General features: G+C 32.2%; 1 protein-coding gene across 2 annotated transcripts in view; it reads left to right on the top strand.

The window, feature by feature from the left end:
* rho-5 (rhomboid-5) overlaps positions 1-14,100 on the top strand; it is a 128,988-nt gene that overhangs the window by 6,169 nt on the left and 108,719 nt on the right. For both annotated transcript variants that reach the window (XM_018458842.1, XM_018458843.1), the window contains exon 2: positions 8,529-8,708. The gene's annotated coding sequence lies outside the window, so the exon portion shown is untranslated. The remainder of the gene's footprint in view (positions 1-8,528; positions 8,709-14,100) is intronic.

A 14,100-nucleotide genomic window follows, 5' to 3' on the forward strand; every position in this document is an offset into this window, starting at 1 on the left:
GGCATTAAGATCCGTTTTGACCAAAGGACGATGTTAAGTTAGGGCCGCTTTTCAGCCAAAGTGAAAAAGTTACGAGATGTATAAATATCATACTCAATCGGATTCGAATGGTAGCCGTTTATCTTGGAGAAACATTAAGATCATGAGGAAATTCGCCCTTGAATTTTTTTAGATTTTTTTGGATTTAAATCTAAAAAAATGATTATATAGAATTTTTTCAATAAATATTACACATTTTTTCAGGATATATGGTAATAATGCATACTGGAAGTATTAATAATATCAAAAAAACAATGATGACGCTTTTCATGTTTTATTAGGGCTGCGTTCCACTTGACGCTCATAACGACCGTCATTTTTTACAATTACAATATATTGAACTCAAATCAATTGGCATATTGCAAAGGATCGTCCACTTAAATAGCATTAATAAAATTTCTTAACAACGTTTGACAAGCGGCAGATTTCGCCACAAGGTCACTATATGCGTCTCTTTTTATTTTACTAAGGTCTTTGACTTCGTTTGTCATCGTATATTAATCGAGAAACTCAGAGATATTGGATTTTCATGCTTTTCACTGCGTTGGCTGTGCGGATGCCTTTTTTTTAATCTGAGACAGGCGGTCACGGACCCCATTACACATGTCAAATCCACTGTCAGGAACATTAAATCTAGTGTCCACAGTTCTGGGTCTTTTACTTTTCGTCCTCTATCTTCTGGATTTCAACAAAGTACTGCATTACTGCAATTATAATCTTTATGCAAATGACCTACCTACACATGGAGCCTAGATATCTTAGCGATGCTATTCACAAGATTAACAAGGACATATCTAATGTTAACTACTTGGACTTCGGGCAACTTCTTAAAATTAAATCCAAGTAAGACTACTAAGATAATTATGAATACTGTGAAATTAATCATTTTTCATTGGCTGAATTTCCATCCATTGTCACTGATCACAATACAATTCTGTACAAGAATTCAGTTAACTATCTGGGACTCACTGTAGGGTACAGCGGGGTAATTTGAATAGCGGGGAAATTTGGATAATAGTAAGCGTTTGTAAGAATTTCAAAAAAATTTGAGACGCCATGTTTTATATTTGGGCTTAGTAGCAAAGAAGATACTGTATTCTACATATTCATGTAGGTTTGAAAAGATATCTGTGTACCTGGAAGAGTCTGTGGAGAGTTTTATATTAAGCAAGGTAGGTACGGAATTTCGGTTGTAACTGCAATTTATAAGAATATATCCTGCTTTCTTAAGCTTTTATGAAATCTACGTAGAAAGTATGTAAATGGGTCCAAATTATGGATGAATTTAAATATTTTAATACAAAATTTGGTTTTTATTGTAATTTTAATATTCATTTTCAATATTATTTAAATTATCTTTTAAGATATCCAAATTGCTCAAAATTGAGCTTCATTAAAATTTTAGGGGGAAATCGGATAATCGCACTACGCCTCAATATTTAAAGATTAATTTTTTATATACTTTGGGTAAATATTTCTTAAATATGTGAGTTTCCTGCTACATATTCAAAGTAACGATAAAATTATTATTTTTCGAGAAATTGTTTAAAATGTTTGAAATTCAAATTACCCCGCTGTATCCTATAGGGATGAACAATATTTTTTGGAACAGGCAAGTTACGAAAACAACATTCAGGATTTTTGCTTCACTCTCGAACTGTGTAAACATCTCCTATCTGTATCTTCAAAAGTGGTTAATTGTGACGCTAATTTTTCTTTCCTTTGGTTATTATTGCACAGCTCTTACCAACATAACGAGCGAGCAAAACCTTTGGTTACAGAGAGCCTTAAATGCTTACGTCAGATTTATATATCAAATCAGACGAACCCATCACTCCATATCTTGTTAGATTCGAATAGCTTAAGGTTCCATTCAAAGCTTTGATGTGAACCTATATTCATTTTGATAATGTGGACGTAGACTCGGCTCGCGGCTCGATAATCTGGACGCACCCTTAGGATTCACTCTCAGCATACATACCTCACGGGTTGGTTAACTTTTGCTATATCGAAGTCTAAAATACAAACAGAACTATTCACAGGGGATTTACCTTTACACTGAAAAAAAATTTATAAATATTTCTTTGAATAGTTCTAGCGAAATACTTATTTACGGTAAATAAATATTTAGATAAATAAAAAAAAAGATAGTTGAATCAAACTAATGATTCTTGTTATTGACTCTTCTAATATAAGCATGTATTTACATTTAGTAAATATTTCGTTAGGCCTATTGAATTAAAATTTAGTAAATTTGTCCTCGGTGTAAAAGCTACATGATCTCGTGCGATACTAGAGCCCATAATGATGTATTAACTTTACTCTTATATTGAACTGAATTATTCAGGCGATCATTCAGAGATGCTATGTTATTGAGCTCTGGAATAATATTTCTCCTGAGATATGCAATGTTATCTCTCTCAATACTTTTAGGTGTAAACATGATCATCTTCTTAACGTTGATCGTCAATTTTCGGCTGCTAATTATTCTTAAATCTTTAAGATAATGTAACGAAAATATTTTGTTTATTTCTTGCTAGACTACATATCTTACGATTGTTCACTCTATCTGAATTATGCATCCATATCACACACACGCATTATATGAATCTGTACAGATAAAAACACATAAAAGAAACAAAACACATAAATATATTTTTACAAAAATGCATTTTACATTAGCTGTTATTAAAATTGAAAATGTTAAATGATAAAGAAAACTTGATACTTTAGTTCTCTGTGAAAATATTAGCTGGGAGGAAAGCGGAGCTCACTTTTTAAAATAAAAGATGTGATGCTTATGGAAAAGAGATTCGGGAAAATACATATAAGCGATTTCTAAGTAAGCTGAATAGAAAACTATTTGTTATCTATATTTAAAATCATAAAATAGCGAAACGTGTGAAAAAGAAGAAAAAGAAGAAATTTTCAAAAATATTCCGGTTTTTTCATCTCTTTTTTGAATTTACCTGAAATTCCCCGTCACTAATGGCATTGAGACTAGAGTCCCCGAGCTGTCCGAAGATATTTCATGGTGATTCACGGCCACATCCTGCAGGACCGGTAATATTCCCAGTGCTGGGGTAGGGAATAGGAGGAGAGAGGAGCAATGGAAGGGATGCGACAGCCACCCCCGATGTAAATCACCCTCCGTTCTTGTCGGCCGGAGAGCGAGCAAAGTGGATGGGAAAGCCCAGGACGTCTCTCTTCCCAAAAAATAATTTCAACGAGCCGGCTTTTCCATTAAAAAGTTTGATTCGCGAATTCGTAGTCTGCGCATCTAACCTAACCTAACCTACCTCCACTGAGGAAAGGAAGTTTGTCATTTATCTTGAAAGTGTAAGGAGAAGAAGAGTAGAGATGACTCTTTGGTCATTTTTTGATGTCCGTTTTATCTTTTGTTTCTGTAATGTTGCGAACATGTTGCGAAGTGTATTTTCGTTTAAAATTCTGGAACTTTCGAGGTTCTATACACCGTAGCCATATTGGACAATGACGTCAGAATCGAGAAATCGTACGTCATATTTCCTTGCGATGAACAAAGTATATAAGAAAAGTCAAAATTATAAGAAAAATAAAAGGAATTAGAAGTTCTTCTTTATATATTAATTTGATATTTCTTATCTTAATTATAATAAAATTTACGTGTTAAATTGATAGTCGAATTTATTGTTGCCTCTTTTCCACTATTTTGCTTTTCTCGCTTTGCTGTTTTTATATTGCGAGAGTAATTGTCAGCATAAGGTGTTTTGACAGCTCACAAAGGTGAGATTATTGTGATTAATCTGTATAATTGTATATTTGTATACTTTTTTGTATAAGTATAGAGTACCTAATATAATATAATATTAAAAGTTAAATAGCGCGCGCGTAGAGCGCGTCTGTTATCTGGTCTGATAAGTAAAATAGCGACCGGATTGTAAAATGTTATACAATGAAATTAATTTATTAATTCTAAATCATGTTATAAATTTCTGAAACTATAATTTATAATTTATTAAATATAATATAGATAAAGTGTATTAGAAATAATTAATATCTATTTATAAATACTAATTCTCGATTTGTATTTTTAATTTTTCCAATTAATTAGAGAATTATGTTTAGACTTTATATTTTTAAAATAATTAGAATTTTGTGTAATAATTCGTGTTTTATTAATTTCAAACACAGACTTTTCCTACATTTATTATTTTTTAAGGATTTCTGAGTGATGAGAATCGGAAGGTGATTTTTATATTTGTTATACAATATTATATATCATTCCTGATTTATACTTTGAACTGAAAATAAATGAATTTTTTTCCAGTGATGTAGAAAAGTTAAAATTAAGAAATTTGGAAGATTTTTTGGAAGATCAGAAAATAGAACAAACATTTGTTTTAGTCAAACATTAAATTTACGGAGCATTCATTGTCACGGAATTAGAACTTTTTCTTTTCTTTTTCCGAATTCGGTACTTACAGTGTCTTTCCACTCCTTTACTGTCCCACACCATCTTTGGGTCAATTTGAGGAAACGAAGAGGTACGCGGCCCTCAAAGTCCCGTCTAACTTTAAACGACTTCGAACCTCCGGCACCTTGTCGTCGTCAGGACGAGAAGCGTCATTCTTGTCGTCCTTGTCATTCTCATCGTTGTCGTAGGCATTGGCCTCTCTTCTCAATAGCACAGTTTGCAAAGTTGCGATGGTCGCTGATAAAAGTTACGTCATTTACTTCTTAACCTCCACTTTTTCTCTTTTATGCTTCCTCAGGCAAAGGCCGCGAGAGATACTTATATGTATAGGATGCTGCACAAGAACTGAAAAATGAGAATGAAAAATTCAGAGAAAAAGGTAGTTTTGTTAAATACTTCGGATTAAATTCTCTGAATATTAGATCAAATATCACGCAATATATAATAAAATACAAAATGTTTTGTAAGTTTTGTTTTTTTGCAGCGTTCCATAGGAATAACTAGAATAATTTTTATTTATTTCTTCATTGTATTATTTTGTAATATTTTTACAAATTATATTTTATTTCAAACTATATTTCCTGTGCGCGCGTTAAAATTTCAGAATAAGTTTTGCATACATAAAAAAAAATTTTGATCGAACACATATTTTTCGTTTATTTTTTATTAAAATTTTTACACTCTCTGCGTAGTGCGACACAGTAATACACTATGGCCGGTATTCATAATCGGTTCTTATTTCAAGACCGTCTTAAGTAACGTCTTAAGACGCTAATGCGGTCCTCTGATTGGTTCGTAACATCTCAAGACAGAATTAAGACGGTCTTGAATATAAGAACTGACTATGAATATTGGCCTTATGTTGACTTGTAGCTGAAACGTTTTTTAGCTTTTTTATTTCGCCAAAGTGAAATAAAAAAAAGGTTTTGTAACATCTATGTCCAAATGTATCCGAATCTTGATCCGAATATAATCTTAAAACCTTTTATCACAGGATCACTTCTAAAAAAATAAATGGTAATATAATGTAAAAATTGATATTCTTGAAATGATATAAAACGAAATAACAGTCGAACACAGCATTATAATGTTTATATTGTAGTTGGAAAGTACGGAATCGTACACTGTGTTACATAGTTGTACTATGTTACACTGTGTTACAGAGTATGTAACTGTGTTACATACTCACCTGTGTACTTTGCTGGAAAGCAGGAAAAGTAAAAAATTCTTAGTAGTAACTTAATAATAAAAGATTTTATTAGATTTATTAGATTTTATTTTAATTTATTAGATTTTATTTTAATTTATTAGATGTTTCAATATTAATATTATAGTATTATATGGAAACAATAAATGCTTACATGAATCTTTAGTCTAATATTAAAATTACACTCTCGGTACACATATTCTAAAATTTGTAAAGATTCTTAATTTAATAAAATTTGTAAAATTTTTCATAATTTTGGCCAATGTTATTGCTAGTAATTCAAATGTAAAAACTGACTGTAGCTTGACGAAGAGATCTACAAAGTGAAATACGGAAGATGAGGATGTAGTGGGAGATAACGTTCACCAAAGATACTCGACCTTTGCAGCAGGATGAGAAGGGGTGTAGGAAACGAAATAATGTAGAGGATAATGCGACCGGGTTTATAGCGCTCTGGAAGACGATGTCTTCTCGCATTGTTTCCAAGGATCCGAATATTCCATTTGGTGTTGACCAAATTTATGTCGAATATGTATACAATTGAATAGTTTTACATGCGACATGAATTTAATTCCATTTACAGTACAGAGGCAGTCGTAAACTAATCATAACAAAGCCATAATAGTATTTTAAAATATTACTTGTGAATAGCCAAGAATTTAAGTACAAATGAACGAGAAGCGTGCGCCGACCCTGAGCGCATTAGATCACAGCGCTTACTCGTTAACTTCAACCTGCTCTCCTGCAAAAACTACTTGTCAGATAATTTTGCAAAAGGAAAAAGTTGTTTCTTTTAGCATAAAGTATCATGTCCTATGCTGTGAATGTAGGAATTTCGGGACACCCTGTATATTCGGAATAAAAACTGATTTATATTTTAAAATTACCTATATAACTTCCGTCATATTGTACAAATTATAATTTACACCAATTATACATAATAATTAAATAATAATATAAAACATATATTCTTTTCTTTATGTTTGATTTTTAATTTTGTTTTCCTGTAAAAAATTTGCAAATTATTTTTTCTAATTTTGGCGTTGTTACGCCACTAAAGCTGTGTCAATGCTACGATGGATTCAATACAACGCCTATTACGTGTTGGTATGACTTAATCACTATACTGAAGAGGAGGCAGCGCCAAAGTGGCGCAGGCACGTCTCTTGTGGTGGTCGTGAAAATTACCATATCGCGCTGCTGCTAATGTGCTGTGATAACTCATAAGAGCTGTGATAACTCTACACTGGATTCGATACAACCGTCTGTAACTAGAGAGCTTCAAAGAGAGAAAGTGGCCAACTGCTCCTCCTCTGATTGGACGCGGTCATCAAAACTTTCGTAGTGGAAGAGATTGGAGAAAACTGATCACGTGCGCTCGTCCTGATTGGACGCGGGCATTGAAACTCTATTCACGTGACCAGTTTGCTATTTGCCATTCTCTCTCTCTGAGGTTCTCTACCTGTAACATGTGATGGGGGCTCGAATCGCGCTGGAGTCGTCGCAAATGCAAATTTTTTCCGTGTAGGCAGGCAGGAGTGTGGGATGGACCTTGTTTCGCGTGGAAGGTCGAACGTCTCTTGGCAGGGGAGAGGTAGATCACGTTTCGTAAGCGGAAAAGGTTCTGTTAGCGCACAATGCGATAGCGCACATTCACTCACACTAGCTGATGCCTAGTAACTTTTCACTGCTTTACCAATAAAAATATTTCATTTGAAATTGGCAAATTAGTTATCGGAGTACCCTAGGTAAGAGTGAGTAAGAGAAGTTATTACGCCTAGAGGGAAGAAGTTATATTTATTATTGTATATAACAGAAATAAGACTTTATTTTCTTAAACTTCTTTGTCAATATCTTTTTAACGATCGGTGAAGGCCGCCTAAAACCTTTGAAAGTCACTCAAGGTTAAAACAACATATGTCAAGGTCATGATAATCGTCGTGGTGTTCTCTAATCCCAATAATTACCATTTTTGTAATACTTTTTTAAAAATATTAATAAAAGTTGTAATAAAATTTGTGTAAAATTTTTCATAAAAAACACAAAAAATTTTAGAAACAGTAAAAATTTTATTGGACCGTACACGTGAATATACAACTAATAGGAAATAAAGCCTATAACGATAGAAGCTGGATTTTTTTTACTTAAAGGCGCGAGTTATATCTGAATTAACGCCTGAAAACATAGAATAATTTTGGGAATTTTTTTGTAGTTACATAATAAAATAAGTTCAGTTTGAATGTCTTTAATGATATATTACACAAAAAAAAAGTAACGCCATTACCGGACCGTTACAAAAAAAAGAGTAATTTGTAACGGTAACGGCATTAAAGCCATCACACATATAATTACATAAGCTGCATAACCATAGCATAAGGCCCCTAGACCAAGATGAGCATCTTATGTAAATCAACAAGGCGTCTTTATGTTGGATGTTTATTGGTTCAGCGGCCTCATGCTATGGTTATGCAGTTTATGTAATTTTGTGTGGATGGTCTTTACAAGTAATTAGTTACTTCCATTTCTTGATATTTGAACATATTTATCTTGTATTAAATTAGTACAAAAATGGATAAATTTGATAAAAATGGATAGTTTAATATAAATGAAATATATTAAATTTAACATAAATTTTCAATTATGCACTAATTACTTCATGAATATTGACATATGTTGATAAAGAAAAATCCACAATTAAATGAATAAGCTTGAGCTAGGAAAGGAACATCCAGCGTTCTTGAAACATTTTGTACACGAAATTTAGCATTAAGATGTATGCGCAACGTACATTGAAGAAATAACAAGGATGCTTTTTGATGGTTGCAGAATCCCTGGTATGCGTAGTACGGGCGTAGAGCTCGTTCCGGGACTAGTGAAGGGATCAAAGGAGGGTCGTCTGACCGCTCTTGAGCGGTTCGAGGGCCGGTGAACACGAAAGGGCGAGCAACCACCTTGCCGACGACTAGCAACCCTCCCGTCCGTCACTGTCGACGAACAACAGAACAGGTTCGTACATATTTCTTGTAATAGAATTGTGTATAACTTATTATTGACTGTATCATATTTATTTCAAAACTTGGTTTGCTGATGTAAGCGAGATTAGTATTTTTTATCTTTAAATAGTTTTTATACAATTAAAAATGTAATCCAAAATAAATTATTTTTGCATTTGTGTAGGAATAAATTAATTTTAATACATCAATAGTAGCAAGCGCTCATTCAGCTGTTGAGTCGGCTGAATGTAGTCATTGAATAATAATGTCTAAGTTGTTACTTTTTGTTTAACTATGTATATATTATTGCATGTAATTTCTTTAAATATTTATATTATTTTCATTGCTTGGAAACTGCAGTTTTTTATCTTTTACATGTTCAAAGAAGCATCAATCGTGACATTTGTAAAAAGGTTATACTAAAAAAATATGAATGAAAATATTTTAGAAAAGATATACAGATATATATTGTGGATATTTAGGTATTAGTTCTCTAGTTTCTTGTTTTACAAACTTTAAGTATGCATGCTGAGATATTGGAATATTGAGTTTTTGGATATTCTATATGTAAGATGTGCTTTTTATGTTCTATATATGTAAGATGCGTTATATGAAACGGGACAATTTTTATGAAACGCAAGGAAAGAATTAGCTCTCTCTCTTATTATTACATAAAGGGTGTGAATTATGATATCGACCTGCACATACAGCCCGACATTTCACATGGCTTTGATGATGGATCGATCATCCCTTGTGAGCGGATATTTGCGTTGGAAATCGCGGAAAGAATGTAAACGGTTAGAAAGGCATCGAAAACTTGGGAGAAGAGAAGGAAGGAGGGCTTATCTCGGTGCATAAGAAAGAATGTGGGGTTCTATGTTTTGAACAGAGGGAATCTGATTGCTCGGTTAAATGCGTTGTAAACAGAGTTATTTGTCATCAGAGGAGTCGTCGCATCTTCCATCCATAGTAAGTTCCGAGGGTTCTTAAGCAAAAAAATCATTTAATACGATTAAATCGGTGTTATATTGATTATAACATATTTATTAAGGTTGAGTAGAGAGAGAATCACAGCCATATTGAATTGTGACGTTAGAAGCTAAAACACGTTAGAACCGATTGAGTTTTAACTACACAGTAAAAAATTTTATGTCAAATTTAACACATTTCACATGTCTCAAACGGTCCACCCAAATTTTTGTGTTAATTTAACATAAGATAAATATGTTAGAAGTAACACAAATATTATGTAAAAAATTACAAAGAGAAAATAACACAAAATATCTATATCTTTTTACATATAAAATATGTAACTAGCTGTACAGAACATATTTCTTCAGTAAAATTAACATTTACAATATATTAAATTAACACATATATTTTATTCATTTATTCTTAGAATTTATGTTTTAAAACTACATTATTTTTATATTATTTGTTTATTTACCTATAAATTGTGTTATTTTAACACCGACAAATATTAAATTTTAATTTACACAAAATATTCAAAATAACACAATCACATTATGTTAAATTAATACTCGGATATGTTAAAAGTTCAGTACAAAAAACAACGATTTGATTTTAACATAAATACAAAATGTTTTATTATCGTATACTTACGAAATAGTAGTCCATACTAGTAGTTTATACGAAGAAACAATGTGAAATTCTTAATTGGATTTAGACATCTAATTAAAACGTTATTGTTATACGAAAATTTATGTGTATGTATCAATGACACGTAAATCGTCTGTGTTAGTGCTATTTACAATATGATTAATCGTCTTTAGGATCTCTTTAACGGAGATACCGCGACGTTAAGTTCAAATAAATAAATCTTAAGAAACATCCACGTCGCCGTTATCGTTATCAGACAAATATGTGGTTTTCCTATTTTTTACACCAGGGAGCATCAATAAACTAACAGCGCTCGTTTGCTCTTTGACAGGTTTTTTTAATCTTGACAATTTTTTGACAAGTCTTTTGTAAAGTTAATATTTTTAAAGTTATAAAGTAGATATAATTTTGAAGTAGATATGGTATATTTCTTGCTTTCGAAAGAAGATTCTGTTCTGTAAGTACATTTTATACATAGCCCTTGTTGTTTGAAATTAGAATAATAATTTATTTTGTAATGCATGACTGAGGTCTGCATATTTTGTCACTGATTAAAACAGCTGTATTCAAATGAATATAATTATATATTTAGTAACTTTTAATATTAATGTTCTAAAGGTGCTAAGTTACTTACATTTTTTAAATAAAAAATTGTTAAGAAATAAAAATACTGAACAAAACATTGCTGTTGTACATAGACTATCGTATGAACAGATGATTTTTTAATCAATGTTTGCGATTAATCAAATTTTAAATGTTTATACTTAAAAAATTATTTTACAGAAAAAATGGCTTATACTTTTATTACTTAATTTTTCACGCTGAGTAATATTACTCTCGAATTTCGAGACACTCTGTATAGACATAATTACAATAATTATATTCAATTGTACTCAGAAATTGGCAGTAATTTTTTTTTATTTCAATTTTTTTATATGAAGGATTTTAATTCTTTTGTGCGTGTTGTACCTGATACTTTATTTTTTTTTTAAAGTTAATTTTATACAGTATACCATATTATATTTTGTAATCAGATACATATATTAAAATTTAATAATTCGATCAAAATTTAACATCGAAATTGGTTAAAAGTTGCTTTATGATCTAGGGGGTAAGCACTTAGAAAATAGTTGTATATCTGGATTTCGAACTTCAAGACTTCACTGGACTTCACGGACTGTCACAGACTTCACTGGAATTCATCGGACTTCGAAGAATTCGTGAATTCATCGGACTTCGCCGGACTTCATCAGATTTCACCGGAATTTATCGGATTTCGCCGAACTTCATCGGGTTTCACCGGAATTCATCGAACTTCATCGGATTTCATCGGACTTCGAGAAATTCAAGGGAGATGTACACCGGAAATTCAAAAGTGGTTACCTCCTCGTTTATTATTTATACTAGCGGTTTGTCTAAAATAAAAAATAACTAAATAAGAAAAAGTCCCAGTGACCGGACTTCCCAGTGACACGTTTATGTACAACATATCTGTTGTGCGAATATTTACACTAAATTTATTACTATTAATCTCAAATGCTTTTTTTATTACAATATATTATAATTTGACTGTATTTAAAGATTATAATTAAATTGTAATATTATATTTGAAAAAGCATTTGTGTGTAATTAATAATTATATAAACAAATAAAGTTTTATAAATGCTTGGGCATAGGTACACATCCGGTCACTGGGAAATTCACCTTATTATAGATTGGACAATTATATAAAATTTATATGTTACTTAATAGACAAATATTATTTCGGAAATCTCATTGCGCTATATCAAAATGACGAAAGTCAGCTATACATTCGAAAACCTTGTTGTCCATGTTATTATCCCGAGTTTTTATCTCCACATTGTTAAATGCGATGGCGGGCTTTCGAGAAAACTTTTCCATCTTCTCCGATGATTTAAAGCGGTCAGACGTGTTTTGTTCTGCTTCAAATACGCAGGGGTGAGAATCGCGAAGTTCTCGAAGTAGATCGGTATACCAGGCGACTTTTTGAACTTGTCGAAGAATGTCGAGGTCCTGCCAAAGAGACCAACCCTCGAACGAAAGATCACGGGAGTTGGAACTTGTATAGAAAAACCCTCGGGCAGGACCATGTCGTGACTGGGAAATGTGGTCCTGCCTTACGACGCATTTCTCGAAGCGTATTCAGAGAGCAGTTATGTTTCTGAGAAATGTTACAATGAGCGAAAACTTCTACACTATTGAATACTATTAATATTTATGATTATATTAGGCAATTGCAAAAAGTGGGACAAAACTACTTTCAACTACGATCATATAGGTATAGAGAGCTCTCTCTGGTTTAAAATATTTTATTTTATTTATACGAGAGGAAATGTTTTAAATTTGTCATACAGCCTAAGTGAAGTCAATTTTGCATTGATTTTGTTAAAATCAATGTAAAATAAATATTTCATGTTGATTTTAATAAAAATTGTAAAAAAACAAAATTATGTGAAATTTAAATGGAGCTAAAATATTAAATATAAACATGTTTAATTAAAATATAAGTAAACAAATTTGCAAATGAAATTAATGCGCAATATGGAATAAACAAAATTAATGAAATTGAAATAATATATATAATTTTGATTTGTGTACATTATGTAATTTTAAAAAATAGTAAAATTAGATAAATATTAATAAATTTGTTAAGTTTTATTAAAAAGATGATGAAAATAATGCAATTAAAAGTCTGACACTCAAGAAAAATGTCAAATAGGACGGAATTATATAGAATAATAAAATGATGTTAAAATTAAAACAAAATTACGCCGCCTACAAGGGAGAATGAAAAATAATGGAACGGAATTCTTCCCCCCCCTCTCCCGGAATGCGGTGCACGCGTTTCGAGATTTCTCGGCGACCAGTCACGCTCATCGTTCAACCCTATCTTCCCGAGAATGATTTATCTACCCCATGAGAGGGTCAAGATGATCAATCTATATCAATCGCAACTGCGTGATAAAACCAAAAGCAATTTCTTCCGCAGAGATAACGGCTTGTCTTCTCAACTAGCTTCGTAGATGGGTTAGCGACACGAAACCTGTCTCTACCCTAAAAATCACCCCCTCGGTAATGCTTTTATCGTACTTCTCTCGTGCAATAGCGATCCATACGTTGCAGAGATTTATTTACTCAGAATCCGTATTTACGAAAATGGCTATATTTATACGAAAATAGTTTAACCGTTTTATCGACCTACATGGAGAGATGGATATTTAAATGGATAGGTAAATAAATAGATAGAAATAACATTTTTATTCCAAAACTAGGACATACGGAAATTTTATAATATTGATACAGAATACGTTGAAAAACTTGTTTTCGGGAAATAATAGTTTCAAGAAATAAAGACTAAAATATATAAAAAACTCTTAGGCAAATGAAAAAAACTTGTTTTAGAAAATTTTTATTTTCAAAGAAAGTCAAATACGCAAGCTCTTTGAAATGAAGTTCCACGGACGCTATCGCGAATTCTTGACGTGATCCTGCGCATTGCGGAGGATTACTGCAAAGGATAAGTTACGAACTGATCGCGGCGTTTCTTCCCGCGGCAGCATCTTCTCAGACTATTCAAACCCTAAAGGCTTATAATCGTCGGTGCTTTTCATTAATTAATGAAAATAATTGGCCGACGAAGAGCGGCGGATGTCGTAGTCTATCTGCGATAAGGATTCGCGACAACTTGAGGAGTCTCAAGGGGATAAATGCGACGCAGACGGGCTGTTCGGCTAGTTTTCCTGGCAGGGGGGCAAAGAGATAGG

Source organism: Mycetomoellerius zeteki, unplaced genomic scaffold (genome assembly GCF_001594055.1).
Source record: "Mycetomoellerius zeteki isolate Tzet28-1 unplaced genomic scaffold, Tzet1.0 scaffold79, whole genome shotgun sequence".
Classification (NCBI taxonomy): Eukaryota; Metazoa; Arthropoda; class Insecta; order Hymenoptera; family Formicidae; genus Mycetomoellerius; species Mycetomoellerius zeteki.